The sequence below is a fragment of the Mirounga leonina genome, unplaced genomic scaffold (genome assembly GCF_011800145.1).
Source record: "Mirounga leonina isolate KUSES-001 unplaced genomic scaffold, KU_Mleo_1.0 Mir_53, whole genome shotgun sequence".
Taxonomy (NCBI): domain Eukaryota; kingdom Metazoa; phylum Chordata; class Mammalia; order Carnivora; family Phocidae; genus Mirounga; species Mirounga leonina.
The window spans coordinates 15,914,902-15,930,265 of NW_023270807.1; positions in this window are offsets into that span (position 1 = coordinate 15,914,902).

Sequence of the window (15,364 nt, forward strand, 5' to 3'; positions counted from 1 at the left end):
ACTTTGGGGTCTGGGCTAGTCCTCAGAGATAGAGTTTGAGGGTCATGTTGAAGGGATGAAAATAACAGGCAATAGGCAGAGATTTGGGCAAACAGGGAATCCTGCAGAAGTAATCCCACACAAAGGTGCAGACATAGAGGTTAGCATTGGAGAGCATGACTCAGAGGTAGAGTAGAGGTTGTAGGGGTGGAAAAATAAGTGGGTCCAGGGTGAGAGGTTCTGCGGACCCAGACTGAGGCATCTTCACTAGAGAATTAGAACAGAATTGGTCCCAGGGCCTGGACCAGAGCTAAACCTCCAGAATGGTCTGAATGATTCTCCATTGCTTGGGGGACTGCAAACCTAGAAACCAAATAGGTCATTTTAACCAAGGAATTATAGATGCATATACTCAGGGAAGGGCAGCTTTTCTGAACAGAGGTATTATGGGAGCAGTAGAAATATCACCTCACTGACTTCAGTATCAGTACTTATTTATCACAATAATTTCACATGCAATAGGCAATTCTAAGCCAAAACTCTTAAAATATATTCAGATAATAATACCAGAAACTTGATGCACTGATTACTTAAATTTATTTTCCTTACATTTCTGTTTTTCGATTGTATTTCATCTTAATATATGAGCAGAACACGGATATTTACAAGTTAATATTTAGCAGGAGGAAAGATCAAGAATGAAGGAGAAGACTGAGGATTGATTATTGCCTTCTAGCATGCCCTTGGGAAGACATTTTCACATATTAACTGGTTAGACCAAGACCTTCCCAGAAAGCATTTACATGAAGCCCCTTCTTTGCCTGAACCAAAAAAGTCATAAGAATAAATTCTATAAGGAATGTATCATCAGTCTTTTTTACTTCTTTGCCTCTGTGAATTTGTCAATTTAAAAAAAATTACTAAAGTAAAAATTATATTTACTAAAGTCCATAAATTTTAAGTATACAAATTGATAAATTTATGAATATGTATATACGTGTGCAATCACAACCAGAACAACCAAGAGGATGCTTCATTCCTCCGTTCAGTCAGTAAGTCCCAAGAGTAAAAACCATTCTGATTTCCATAACTGGGCGTTAATTTTATCCCTTTGAAATTTCATATGGGTAGAATTTGTATTAATGGTGTTTAACCTCTTCCCCTTAATATTATGCCTATGAGATTCATTCATGTTGCATGGAAAGTTTATTTTTGTTAACAGCTATGCAATATTCTACTGTATGTAGACAATATAATGTGTTTACCTATTCTATTATTGATGAACATTTCATTTATTTTCAGTTTAGATCTATTTATGAGTAAAACTTATACAAATATTTTGTCCATGGGTCTTTTGGTGCATATTATTATTCACTTTTTTTTTTTGATAGATACCCAATAGTGAAATTATTGGGTTGTATGGTATACATATGTTTTCCTTTTGGTAGGTACTATCAAATATTTTTCCAAAGGAGTTCTAGAAATTTATACTTTTATACTTCCGTCTACTTTATATCCTCATCCATACTCAGTATTTTAACCTTTTTTAAAAAATTATCCATTATGGTTTTGTAATGGTATTTTATCAGAGTTTTTAATTTGTATTTGTCTAATTACTAATGATATTGAACACAGTTTTTGTTTTGTTTATTTATTTATTTATTTTTAAAAGATTTTTATTTATTTATTTGAGAGAGAGAAAGTGAGAGGGATCACAGAGGGAGAGGGAGAAGCAGACTTGCCACTGAGCAGAAAGCCTGATGCAGGGCTTGATCCCAGAACCCTGAGATCAAGACCTGAGCCAAATGTAGATGCTTAACCAACTGAGCCACCCAGGCGTCCCCCACCCCTGCACCTTGAAATACTTTTTTTTATTATTGAAATTAAACTACCCAACGCATAGTACAGCATTAATTTCAGATGTAGTGTTCAACAATTCATCAGTTGCATATAATACCCACTGCGCATCCCATCCAGTGCCCTCCTTAATGCCCATCACCCAAATACCCCATCCACCCACTCACCTCCCCTTCAGCAACCCTCAGTTTGTTTCCCATAGTTAAGAGTCTCTCATGGTTTGTCTCTCTCTCTGATTTCTTCCCATCCAGTTTTCCCTCCCTTCCCTATAGTCCTCTGCACTATTTCTTATATTCCACATATGAATGAAACCATATGGTAATTGTCTTTCTCCGATTGATTTATTTCACTTAGCGTAATATCCTCAGTTCCATCTATGTCCATGTAAACAGTAAGTATTCATCATTTCTGATGGCTAAGTAATATTCCATTGTGTATGTATATATTTCACTACATCTGTATCTTTGGGGTAAATACCTAATAATGCAGTTGCTGAGTTGTAGGGTAGCTCTATTTTTAACATCTTGAGGAACCTATATACTGTTTTCCAGAGTGGCTGTACCAGCTTGCATTCCCAACAATAGTGTAAGAGAGTTCCCCTTTCTCCACATCCTCGCCAACATTTGTTGTTTCCTATCATGTTAATTTTAGCCATTCTGACTGGTATGAGGTGGTATCTCGTTGTAGTTTTGATTTGTATTTCCCTGATGACAAGTGATGAGCATTTTTTCATGTGTCTGTTGGCCACTTGTATATCTTCTTTGGAGAAATGTCTGCTCATGACTTCTGTCAATTTCTTGACTGAATTATTTGTTTTTGGGGTGTTGAACTTGATAAGTTCTTTATAGATCTTGGATACTAGCCCTTTATTGATATGTCATTTGCAAATATCTTTTCCCATTCCATAGGTTGCCTTTTAGTTTTGTTGACTTTTTCCTTTGCTGTGCAGAAGCTTTTTATCTTGATGAAGTCACAATAGTTCATTTTTGCTTTTGTTGCCTTTGGAGACATGTCTAGCAAGAAGTTACTGAGGCTGAGGTCAAAGAGGTTGCTGCCTGTGTTCTATTCTAGGATTTTGATGGATTCCTGTCTCACATTGAGGTCTTTCATCCATTTTGAATTTATCTGTGTGTATGGTGTAAGAGAATGGTCCAGTTTCTTTCTTCTGCATTTTGCTGTCCAATTTTCCCAGCACCATTTATTGAAGTGACTATCTTTTTTCCATTGGATATTCTTTCCTGCTTTGTTGAAGATTAGTTGACCATAGAGTTGAGGGTCCATTTCTGGGCTCTCTATTCTGGTCCATTGATCTAGGTGTCTGTTTTTGTGCCAGTACCATACTGTCTTGATGATCACAGCTTTGTAATAGAGCTTGAAGTCTGGAATTGTGATGCCACCAGCTTTGCTTTTCTTTTTCAACATTATTCTGGCTATTCAATGTCTTTTCTTGTTCCACACAAATTTTAGGATTATTTGTTCCTGCTCTGTGAAAAAATGTCGATGGCATTTTGATAAGGACTGCACTGAATGTGTAGATTGCTCTGGGTAGCATAGACATTTTCACAATATTTAGTCTTCCAATCCATGAGCATGGAATGTTTTTCCATCTCTTTGTGTCTTCCTCAATTTCTTTCATAAGTGTTCTGTAGTTTTAGAGTACAGATCTTTACCTCTTCGGTTAGATTTATTCCTAGGTGCCTTATGGGTTTTGGTGCACTTGTAAATGGGATCGATTCCTTAATTTCTCTTTCTTCAGTCTCATTGTTAGTGTGTAGAAATGCAGCTGATTTCTTTTTTTTTTTTAAGATTTTATTTATTTATTTGAGAGAGAGAGAGCATGAGAGGGGGAGGGTCAGAGGGAGAAGCAGACTCCTGCTGAGTGGGGAGCCCGATGTGGGATTCGAACCTGGGACTCTACGATCACAACCTGAGCCGAAGGTAGTCGCTTAACCAACTGAGCCACCCAGGCACCCCAATGTAACTGATTTGTGTGCATTGGTTTTATATCCTCCCACTTTGCTGAATTGCTATAAGAGTTCTAGCAATTTTGGGGTGGAGTATTTGGGTTTTCCACATGAAGTGTCCTGTCATCTGGGAAGTGTGAGAATTGACTTCTTTGCCAATTTGAATGCTTTTTATTTCTTTTTGTTGTCTGATTGCTGAGGACTTCTAGTAGTATGTTGAACAACAGTGGTGAGAGTGGGCATCCCTGTTGTGTTCCTAACCTTACGGGAAAAGCTCTCAGTTTTTCCCCATTGAGAACAATATTCACTGTGAACACATTTTTATGTTTATCAGCAACTTTGATATCATTTTTATATTATCTTTTGTGAAGTCCCTGTCAAATCTTTTGCCTGCTGTTATAATTAGGTTGACTGAGTTTTTTATTATTATTATGATTGATTTGTAAGAATTCTCTATATGTTCTTGATATGAAGTATTTGCCAAATGTATGTGTTGCAAATATCTTCTTTTAGTCTGTGGCTTATTTTTTGAACTCTTAATTGTATCTTTTGTTAAACAAAAGTTCTCAGTTTAAATCTGTCCAGTTTATTTTTTTCTTCTTTATGGTTCGTGTGTGTGCATGCGTGTGTGAGAAAAAGAGAGATCCTATTTAAGAAATTTTCATCATCCCGAAGTCCTTAGTCATGAAGCTATTTTCTTCTAAAAGCTTGATTCAACACTGATGAAAATATTGAAGACAAACAGGAGGATTTATACTATCAGATATTAAGATTTACTATAATGCTGTAGTAATTAAGACAAAGTACTAGAGGCCCAAGTACAGATATGGACCAAAGTAATATAATGGAATACACATACAGATTCATGTATACACTTACCTGATTCATGACAACCCAGGAAATGCCTGGTGACTCCCCAAAGTAAAATCTGAAACTAGCCTGCCTTCAATTAGAAGAGAGAGAGAGGGCCACTGCCTGCTTGAGTATGACTGGCTGGTTATTTTGGAAGTGGTGTCATATAATTTCTGAAATAGAAGATACCTATCTTGGTACTTTAGAATCTATGTAACCACATGGTAATCGGACCTACATGAAAAATAGTTTTTCTTCACCCTACTACAAGAAGTTTTTGAGAATGATCTAAATTATTAATATGACCTTACATTTGAATGTATGTCTAAGTTTATTAATTCCCTTATTAAAAGCACGGAAATAACAAGCATTTACTTTTAGATTATGATGGATGGTGTTAAGGTAAGACCGTATATAATCTCTTATTTAACATTGTGACAATAGCATTAGGTACTCATTTATCATTAACTTCACTTTTCAAATAAGTAAACTGACACATAAAACATTATATAACTTACCCAAGTTCACACAGTTTGTAATATTCAGTGTCCTGAATGAGAGCCAGATATTTGGCTCTGTGGTGTGCTCTTGCCTTCAAACAATACTCTGCAGGGAAGATTTGCTCTATGAGGAAGTCAGTTCAAAGAAAATGCTTACAAGAGATCCAGGAATTTACAGCAGGCAAAGGGCATGAGTGCATAATAATCAGAACAAATCTAAACAAACTGAAAAGATTGCAAGTCATGATTGTGGATGCATTTCTAGTTTAGGATCCGGACAACGTCATCAGTGGACCTCACCAGTCTTAAATTTCCACATGCTGAACAAGTTGCAAAGATCAGCTGCATGATTCAGTGGAGTTACAATCAGATAACAAGAACACTGAAAAGGAAAGTGGCCCCATGGCCCAGTAAGGGAGGCAATTTATCAGCCTTATTACATGCACGCATGCAATCATTCAATACATATTTATTGAGGTATTACTAGGAATCACGCCTTCTTGTAAATACTGAGGGCACATAGAATAACCGAATTTAAACTGCACAATCTTATGAAGTTTGCACTCCAGCCCCTGCATATGGTACATTCAGTGTGTTTATGGCAACTGCACTATAAATGCCAGGCACTTTGAGATTCTGCGGATGAAAAGATAACCTGTTTTTTTCAGGAACTTCTTGTTCAATAGGAAAACCACCAGCAATATGGGAGCATTCTATTAGAAGTTTGCCCAGAATTTATGTGGAAACAACTAACTGAAAAGTCTGGATATAATAAGTCATATTATACTACATACTAAATAGTAAAATATGAAATGCTTCAGATATTTGAGCTAGATGACAATAAATAAATAGGACTTTAACAGCAAAGAAGGATGGCACAGGCAGAAATCATCTATGATTGTAGAAAAACCACTCTGAAACCAGGTATAATCAGATGTTTTTGATTTATTATTCTGAAAACTTGGGAAATGTCTGTATTTATGAGTGTGTGGCCATTTATACTGAAGTCTCTATCTACATGACTGACTGGTATCTTTTTCTTTTTTCTCTTTTCTCCCCATTGTGGATTTTGCCTTTGTTCTCTAGAAGAAAGAAGACATTATTATTTAATAAAAATGTTTTCCTCAGATCTTTCCTGAGAAAGGCCAGCTGAATATCTACAGAGAACATAATAAGGTAAAAAGTGGGTAGTCATGAGTTATTTTGTGTTATGTGTTGAAGTGGGAGTTATGAAATAAAAAATAAAAGAGATTGGAGGCTCTTGAGACAGAATTTTCTGGTCTCGCCAAAGAGTTCATAATGACTACTTGGAAAATAGTCTGCAGAAAAGGAGGACTAAACATCATTCAAAAATTGCTCACTGTGGCCATAAGAATATTTCTGTTGCTGTTAATGGGAGATGGTATTAAGCTGGAAGCATGCCAGAGCTCATCAAAAATCCTTTAACATTTTGCAGACAGAAAATTTCACATGACTTTGAAGTAAAGCTCACAAATGACTGAGCAACTTTTTTTCCCTCCCACATTGTAAAAAGAAAGCTGGAAAACAATTCTGCTGCTTCATCAAACCAGCATGGTTTATATATTGGAAATGTATAATTTGTCATTTATGTGTTGCTACACTGTTATTTATAAAGAAGAGTGTTGATTCAATGGCAAGTGTTTATGGAAACTTAATTGCTTTGGTTTTATCTGCTGATCCTGTCAATTCCTGGCATTGCTTTACCCAACACAATGCTGTCCGTATTTATATCACTGATGTCTTCATATAGAGTTGCTAACCAGCTTCAAATATGGTTTTAAAGGAATTTGGGAAGTGTTGGAAAGCAAAGAATAACTTAATTTGCATGTGATCCCCAAGCATGGATGCCAGTTGGCTGCTTCTGTTCACATCTCTCCTATTTTCATACATTGTTCTTTTTCTGTTTAAGCTTCTTAGCATAGTAAGAAATGATCTGCAATGACTTTTTTTTTCTAAAACAAAAAATCAAGACACATTGGTCTAACATATGATATAACAACATGATGGAATATTTTTAATTGGAACTATCCCAGAAAACCCTCCAGAGATAGATGAAGACTAAGGTGTTTGTAAGCACATGATGTTTCTTAAAATATATGCATTTTAAAAGAACTTCAAGAAATCAATTATTTACTTGAAAACATAAAACATATAACCACAGAGAAGGAAGAAACCAGGATCTATGTATTAAACATGATTTGAAAATGTTGTACCAGCCTGAGGGCAAGAGTTGACCTAATAATATCTCCTGTGTGATTTATGCTGCTTTACACACACACACACACACACACACAGGGCATTTCCAATTCAAGGCTTCACTCTCCTTTTCCACTGGCCCCAGATTTCCTCTTTTTCTCTTCCACCATGGTTGAAATCTTATGAGGCTAATGGCTCCTTTGCCTCACTCGGAAAAATTGTACTTATGCTTCAGAGTCTTTTATGGTGCAAGGCTTCAACAACTCTAGACTTGCCTGGCAACTTGGGCCCACCCACTCAAAATTCTCTAGACCCTATGAAATCCAAATATGTGTCACACAGAATAACTCGTTAATTTTTTTTAATTTGATTCTAAGGAACTTTTTTGATGTCACAGCCCTTTGAACTGTTCCCCCTCTTGTTTTAAGTTCTGTAGGGGTGGAAAACTTCTCCCTTCTGCTTCTTTGATTGGTCTAATAATTAAGTTGACATAAGACAGATTAATAGGAGAAAAACAAATTTCCTATGTACTGGAGCCCCATAAAAATATGAGACTCATAGGCAATTAAGGTTTTCTATGCCATCTGGAGCTAAGGACAAGGAGGCAGAAGTCTGGGGTTTCAAAGGGGAAGAAAATTCACAGGAAGATGACAAGAGCAAATATTTGGTAAACAGATGTTTGCCCTGCCCATGCAAATAAGTCTTTTTGATATAAAAAGTTATCTATGGTAATAGCTTTCTTTCTGCTATAGGTTCCCTATCTAAATTCTTTTAGGCGGTTAAGAGAGACAAAATGTTTTCCCGAATCTGCTGGGTCTTAATTGCCTTCAGCTCAAAACCACATGACAAAACAGCACATTTTGGGGTCTTATATTCTGCCCCCCTCACTTCCGTAATCTGGAATGAAAGTCAATGTACGTTTTTCTATTCAGCTTCGTTTTAGTTCTTTACTCCTTGTAAGAAGTTATCCCAAAGTAAGTGGCTTAAAACAATAAATATGACCCCTCACAGTGTCTGGGGATCAGGAATTTGGGAACAGACTCACTAAACAGTTTAAGCTTGGGTGTCCCATTGTTGTAGTCAGATGCAGTTATCTGCAGACTGCAGGCCTTTATCTCTCTGGTGGCTTAACTGCTTCCAAGTTGACTCATTCATATGACTTTCAGAATGTTTCTGTTTGTTGGTGAGAACCTTTAGCAGTTCTACTGATTGGTCTCTCAACAGGGATGCTTGGAAGTCCTTACAACAGGGCAGTTACAGGGAAAAACAGCAATAACTTGTATGATGGATTCAGAAGTCACACACTTTAGTATTCCATTGGTCTCAGAGACTAGTCCTAATTCAGTTAAGGAGCTCGCACAAGGACATAGATAACAGGAGACAAGGCTTGTCAGAGCTATCTTGGAGGTAATTGCTATAAGCCCCAGCTCCACCCCTTTTCTAACTCTATATCCAGGTTTTCCATCTCCAACTTAAAGGTTTGTAATTTCTCTCCAGTTTTCAAGAAAATATCAGTAGGAAGCTAGAGGTATAAAAGTCTGTCTCTTCTTTCTCCGAAGTTAAGTCCTTAAACATTATGCCTTTAACTTAAATGGCAGAGGAAAGACAGATAAAAAAAAAAAAAAAAGCCCACATAACCCCCTGAAAAACTTCCTAAGCAGTGCAAAGTGCCAAAATCATAAGGATCTTTCTGCAAGATTACTATAGAGACTTAGATATAGTTAATTTATATCAGTCAGGGGGCCAACAAGAAACAGAAGGGATTCCCAAGAAGGGTAATTTGAAGAGAGTTTAATAAAGAGAATTTCTGAAGGTGTGGATAGGGTGTAAGGAGACCACTACGGACAATGCAATAACCAGTAATGGTAAGTAAATTTATCACACCTAGACTGAATGGTGGAGGGAAAGTGGAGTTATAGGAAGCCAGAAAGGGAGAAAGAGAGCCATTGGGAAAGGGTTGCCTTACAAGGAATTGTAGCCTTGGGTGTAGGAACACAGCCAGGCTGAGAAAATCCTGCATCCTCTACATCCTCTCTATAGGATGTAGAGAGGGAGATGAAATAAACACCCCCAAATTTGGCCAACTCAACCTGAAGCCAAGTTCAAGAGAGACTGTTGATATAGGAATTACGCAAATATGTGTGTTTTAATTTCTCAACTTTAGTTCTTTGTGAGACCCAGTCATATTTCCTGTCCTTGGGTTATGAAGGGAATTATTTTCTGCTTCAAATCAATTCCCGAATTGTGCTTAAGTTAGTCTGTGTAAACTTTAGTTTGGGTTCCCAGCAACAAAACCATCTCTGCCTAAAACATATGTCAACATCCATTCTTTGACTTTGACTCAAACTGTATACAGATATATTTTGCTAACGTGGAACAAGAACTGACACAGGACATAAAGGATACGGTTATCAGTCAAGTTGATGAGGGAAGTTGTAAAGCTTACCATGCGTGTGACAGAAAACAGTAAGACTGTGTTACGAACCATGCAGAAGAGAGCCTAGCTCTGCCAAAGAATGGAAGTTTTGAGTGAAGAAGAGTTAAAGGTAGACTTCAACCTGAAATTAAAGGGTTGTCTGAAGTAGGTCCAGGTGCTGAAAGCCTGCAGGAGTGGCTGAGAAGTAAACTATTGAGAGAGGGTGGCTGGGTCCAAATCCTGTGGATGCTTTTCACTAGGGATGATTGTCACTCAACATCTCTGTGCTCCAATTTCCTCATTTCCATAAACAGGTAATCTTTTTTTTTTTTTTTTTAAGATTTTATTTATTTATTTATTTGAGAGAGAGAGAGCAGGAGAGGGTGGAGGGTCAGAGGGAGAAGCAGACTCCCTGCCGAGCAGGGAGCCCGATGTGGGACTCGATCCAGGGACTCCAGGATCATGGCCTGAGCCGAAGGCAGTCGCTTAACCGACTGAGCCACCCAGGCACCCCCATAAACAGGTAATCTTAATGCCCACTTCTCAGGGTTTCTCCAGTGATCATTTTAATGTATCTGAACCATCTTGATGAGTTGCAAGCACTATTAGTTATTTTCATTGTCCTCATTACTATAAATCTAATATCCATGAGAGGGCCTACAACCTGAAAGAAGAAAGATATCAAGAAAAACACAGGAAAGTTTAGTTTGAAATGATGATTACATACGATGAATCGGGAACCATGACACATGTGTGTTTACTATGTAGAAACAGGATCTGGTGCCTTCCTTCCAACATGACGTACTCATTCATTTAACGAACATTGATGGAGAGCCAATTTTGTGCCACTGGTGTACAAAACAATGAAGACATGGTTGTGAACAAAACAGCTGTCCTATGAAAATGGAGACTGCTTTTCAGTGACTCCATGGCTGCAGGAAATAGATACAGTTATGAAGACAAAAAGAAGGATGCTGCACAGGAAGTCAATAAGATGGGGTGATAATCCCTGTTGAAGAACATGAACTGGAATTAGATTACCAGGAAATTGTGAGCGCATCCTAAAACAATAAACTCGAAACTTCCTTCTGTGTCCTCATGTTGAGATGTTTTCGTTACTTAGGGAATACACCACTTAAAATGGTTCCTAAATCTGTGCACTCAGACTTACAATATTTCAGGAAAAAGTTTACACTATTCAACAGCAAAATGAGAAACAAGTAGGGACAATGTACTGAAAACTAAGTTATGTTAAGTATAAAAGGGCGTTCTTTTTCCTAATATGTCTGGCTTATGCTGTTGGCGTTAAAATTTTTTTCTGTAATGAAATTATCATAATAGTAGATGGAAGATTTAAAGTTGTTTTTAAAGCTTAATAGACACAGTTGACAAAATATAAATTTGGCAACCCACTTGATCTCCAGATTTCATTTCTCCAAATATTTTAATTTCAGTGAACTGAGCCATTAATGTGAGCTATTAATATATTTCAAAGGCTATTAGACTGATAGCCACAAGCAAATACCTTTTTATGACTTGTCTCCTGATTAGCTGGTTGGCTTAAATAGACTTCTGTTTCCTTATTTTTAAAATAAAAAAGTTGGAATATATGATTCCCAAGTGTTCTACTTGAATAATATGCCATGTTGAATTTTTAGCATTTCCTCACAATCCCAAAGTTGTCGTCGTGTTAGGAAAAAATTAGTGAATGAAGGGGGCACACTTCTAGTTTAACAAACCAGAAACTAATGTACACATTTTACTACCAATGATAGAGCATATTATTTTTCAGCAGTTATTAAAAAATAAACATGGTGATTCCGAACAATGTTAAAGCTAAAAAATTTCATTTCTTAAGGCAAATACTAATCCTCAGTGCTATAAATTATTTTTTATTTTTTATTTTTTTCACACCTATCATATTATTATTATTATTATTTTAATTTTATTATGTTATGTTAGTCACCATACAATACATCATTGGTTTTTGATGTGGTGATCCAGGATCCATTGTTTTCGTATAACACCCAGTGCTCCATGCAGTACGTGCCCTCCTTAATACCCATCACCGGGCTAACCAATCCCCCCTCCCCACTCCCCTCTAAAACCCTGTTTGTTTCTCAGAGTCCATAGTCTCTCATGGTTCATCTCTCCCTCCAATTCCCCCTTCCCATTTTTCCCTTCCTTCTCCTAATGTCCTCCATGTTATTCCTTATGTTCCACAAACAAGTGAAACCATATGATAATTGACTTTCTCTGCTTGACTTATTTCACTTAGCATAATCTCCTCCAGTCCCATCCATGTTGATGTAAAAGTTGGGTATTCATCCTTTCTGATGGTTGAGTAATATTCCATCGTATATATGGACCACATCTTCTTTATCCATTCATCTGTTGAAGGGCATCTCGGCTCTTTCCACAGTTTGGCTATTGCAGACATTGCTGCTATGAACATTGGGGTGCATATGGCCCTTCTTTTCACTACATCTGTGTCTTTGGGGTAAATATAAATTATTTTTTAATAAACCCAACTGATTACAGATAATTGGAAACACTCAAAAGAATTGCAGTTTTTCTTTGTGTTCTGCCAGAAAACTTCAAACTATAAATGATAACCTTCAAAGAGTAATGACATTTGATTTTGACTATAAATATAAGAAAGAAAAAAAAACCTTTCAGTTTTTCTATACTTTAAACAGATCTGAACCCTTTCTTAATTCACCTCTTGCTTTTCGGCCTTTACAGAATTATTTACTGTTCCCTTGTACTTCCCCAGTTGCCTGTCTTCTATTAGCCTTCACTAAGCCTGGCAGATGGAGAGACTGTCTCATATGGATTACATAGCAGGAGTATCAGTACTTCTAGAACTTAAAAATCTAGAATCTAGATGAAAATACGGTCTCTAACTTCCACAAGAAAATGACTTAGAAGCAAATTGTGACTTACTTTAAGCATTTGGTTTTCCTCAGGATGTGTATTAGAAAATCATGAAGTAAACCTATAATGTGTTTGCCTCACTAATGTCAATACTTCTGAATGCAATTTCTCCACTATCATGTCCCACATGGAATCCCCCCGTGGATCTTCATGGCTTTTATGATTTGTTCTGTATCATTAATTAGCAAATCACTTCCTTCAAAATTTGGACCTGCCTACCCCTTTGCTTGCATTTGCCTTTGTAACCTCTTAAACCTCATTTGGAAATCTCCGCTGTTGTGTTTGTTGAGTAAATCACTTCCTAGCTGCTTCTGGTAGGGATGGATGAGATAACACACGGAGTATGTTTACATAACATGTAGTCATTTTTCTCCATTTCTTAAAAAACTGTAAACTGAATTGGCTCTTTTTACTTTATAATTACTTTCCTTGTTTGTTGGCTTTAGTACCTTTTATTTTTATGCTCAAAATATTTGCTGATCTATGGCTGTCAGCTCATATTTGAGAATGAAGCCCTGCAGACACTAACTGGAAGTGAAGTATGTGGAGGTGGGGCTTAGCCACCAGTAAACCTGACTGTAGAGTAATCACACATCAGAGTGGCTTTTATTTTAGAGACCACTCTGAGATACCTGATACCTGGTGATTTATCTGTCAGAGTTAGGTAAACTGTGTTGATGGAGAAGGGTATCTCATGGGATGCTTAAGTCCAGGTATGGCTTCTCTTCGTTTCCAAACTGAATTCCAAGCAATGAAATTTTAACACTATGACTCTCTTCTTACTCTTGCTGTTTTCCTTCTCTTTTCTGATTTTTTGGTTTCTGATTCATGCACAACCAGTAAATTATTCCCCATTAGTGGGTGGTAGCAATAACTGAGAATTCAGTTTTCTTGTCTGACCATTTGGTGTTCTTGGTTGATGGAGGACAGAAATCTGTTCTCTACTAGGTGAGAGATGATAGAGAATCCAGTTTGTTAGTCATTTTCATTTATTTGTCTATTTACAAACTCAGATAAATGAACAATTTCATTCCTTCTAGTGAGGAAATGTGCGAGTTTTTGTGTTTGTTTACTTGCAACCTGTGGCTGAAGTTGTCAGACTGAAGCTATAAGCTCTGGATGTGTTTGCACATCTGTGAGTCTGTGTCTATAATCAAGAAAAGCATTGACTTTCATTGTGTGAATATGAAATGTTTCCCTACCTCCAAAATTATTAGTAAACTGTTATAAAAGGGATGTACATGACTGTACAAAGTGTGCTGTGTGAAAGACAAAGGCACAGAACAATTAAAGAAATAATTTTATTCAGTCTATTGCAATAAGGAAAGAGGGATAGGGAACATCTCAAAAAAAAAAAAGGATGAGTCTGGGGTTTTAGAGGCGGGTAAACAAAGGAGTCATAAATGTATGAGAGTCATGAGGAAGGAGGGAGAATTGTTGTATCTCTAGATATGTGAGAGCAGGATGGTCCTTTGTGATTAGCCTTTTCTCAACACACAGAGATTGGGGGGTTTCTGGATTGCTGTTGTTTTCTAGGAACACACTACTCAGATAAAATTCAACATTGACAGTTACATGTATTCAGTTAATCTCTCAACATGTTTGTATATGACACTCAAGTCTTATTTATACCTTCCATGTTTTTCTCCATACAACAGAAGTAAAGTTATTTTGATTAGAAGTTATAAATAGTATTGTTAGTGAAGTTTATATAAAGAGCAACACTGACAGAAATACGTGTGTGTGTATGTTTTTTTTCAAAGAGGAATAGAATCATTTTTATCTTAAAGTTTCAGTCTGTTCTAGAATATGAAAGCATGTAGAACACCATACAAAGAAAGGCAAAACTATTCTATCACAGCTGGATCTGAGAAGAAGCCATGACATAGATTAATGTTTTTACAAAGTTTGCTTTAGTTCCATGGGCTTCCTCCTTTGTTTTATTGGTTAATGCCTTCCTCTCCATTAGGAAAGATTATTCTTTACCTTCTAGGAAGTGTGCCTAGATAAGAAAGATTCCTTTTCTTACCAAAATTATTTTTAATTATTTCAAAGGCGATAACACCCTTATTTCCCTGTTTCTGTGAGAAGTAGGGGCCTAATTGTGGTGGGGTGCCTTGATCCAAGTTATAATACTCCTTTCTGTCATAAAGATGTGAGAAGTTTATTTTTATTTTGGGGAAAAAAAAAAGCAATTAGCAAACAGAGACAACCTATGACCTCCCTCCAATCATGTCCAGGACTTTTCTTCTAGCTCACCCCAGACCTTAAAAATCCTACAGCTCTCCACTTCAGAGTAATTGAGTTGACTTAGTTCTGGTCTCTCCCCCATTGCAAAAATCTCTTTCCCTCTCTTATAATAGTCTTTTTGAATAAAAGTCTGTTCTTACTAAGTCCAGATTTGTTTTTGATTTGACATAATTACATTTGTATAAGAACCATGATTTTCTCTTGAAAAAATATTTAAATATCTCAAATGTCAAAATATGGGAGGCCCCCCCTACCCAAGGGAAAAATACTCTTTTAATTTAAAGAGTAAGTGATAGAATTGGCTGCTGGTATTCTAGGATCAGTGAGGAAGATTATAATTTAGAATTCTGATTTAGCATATAGAGATTACCATGTAACATCCTTTTTTTAAA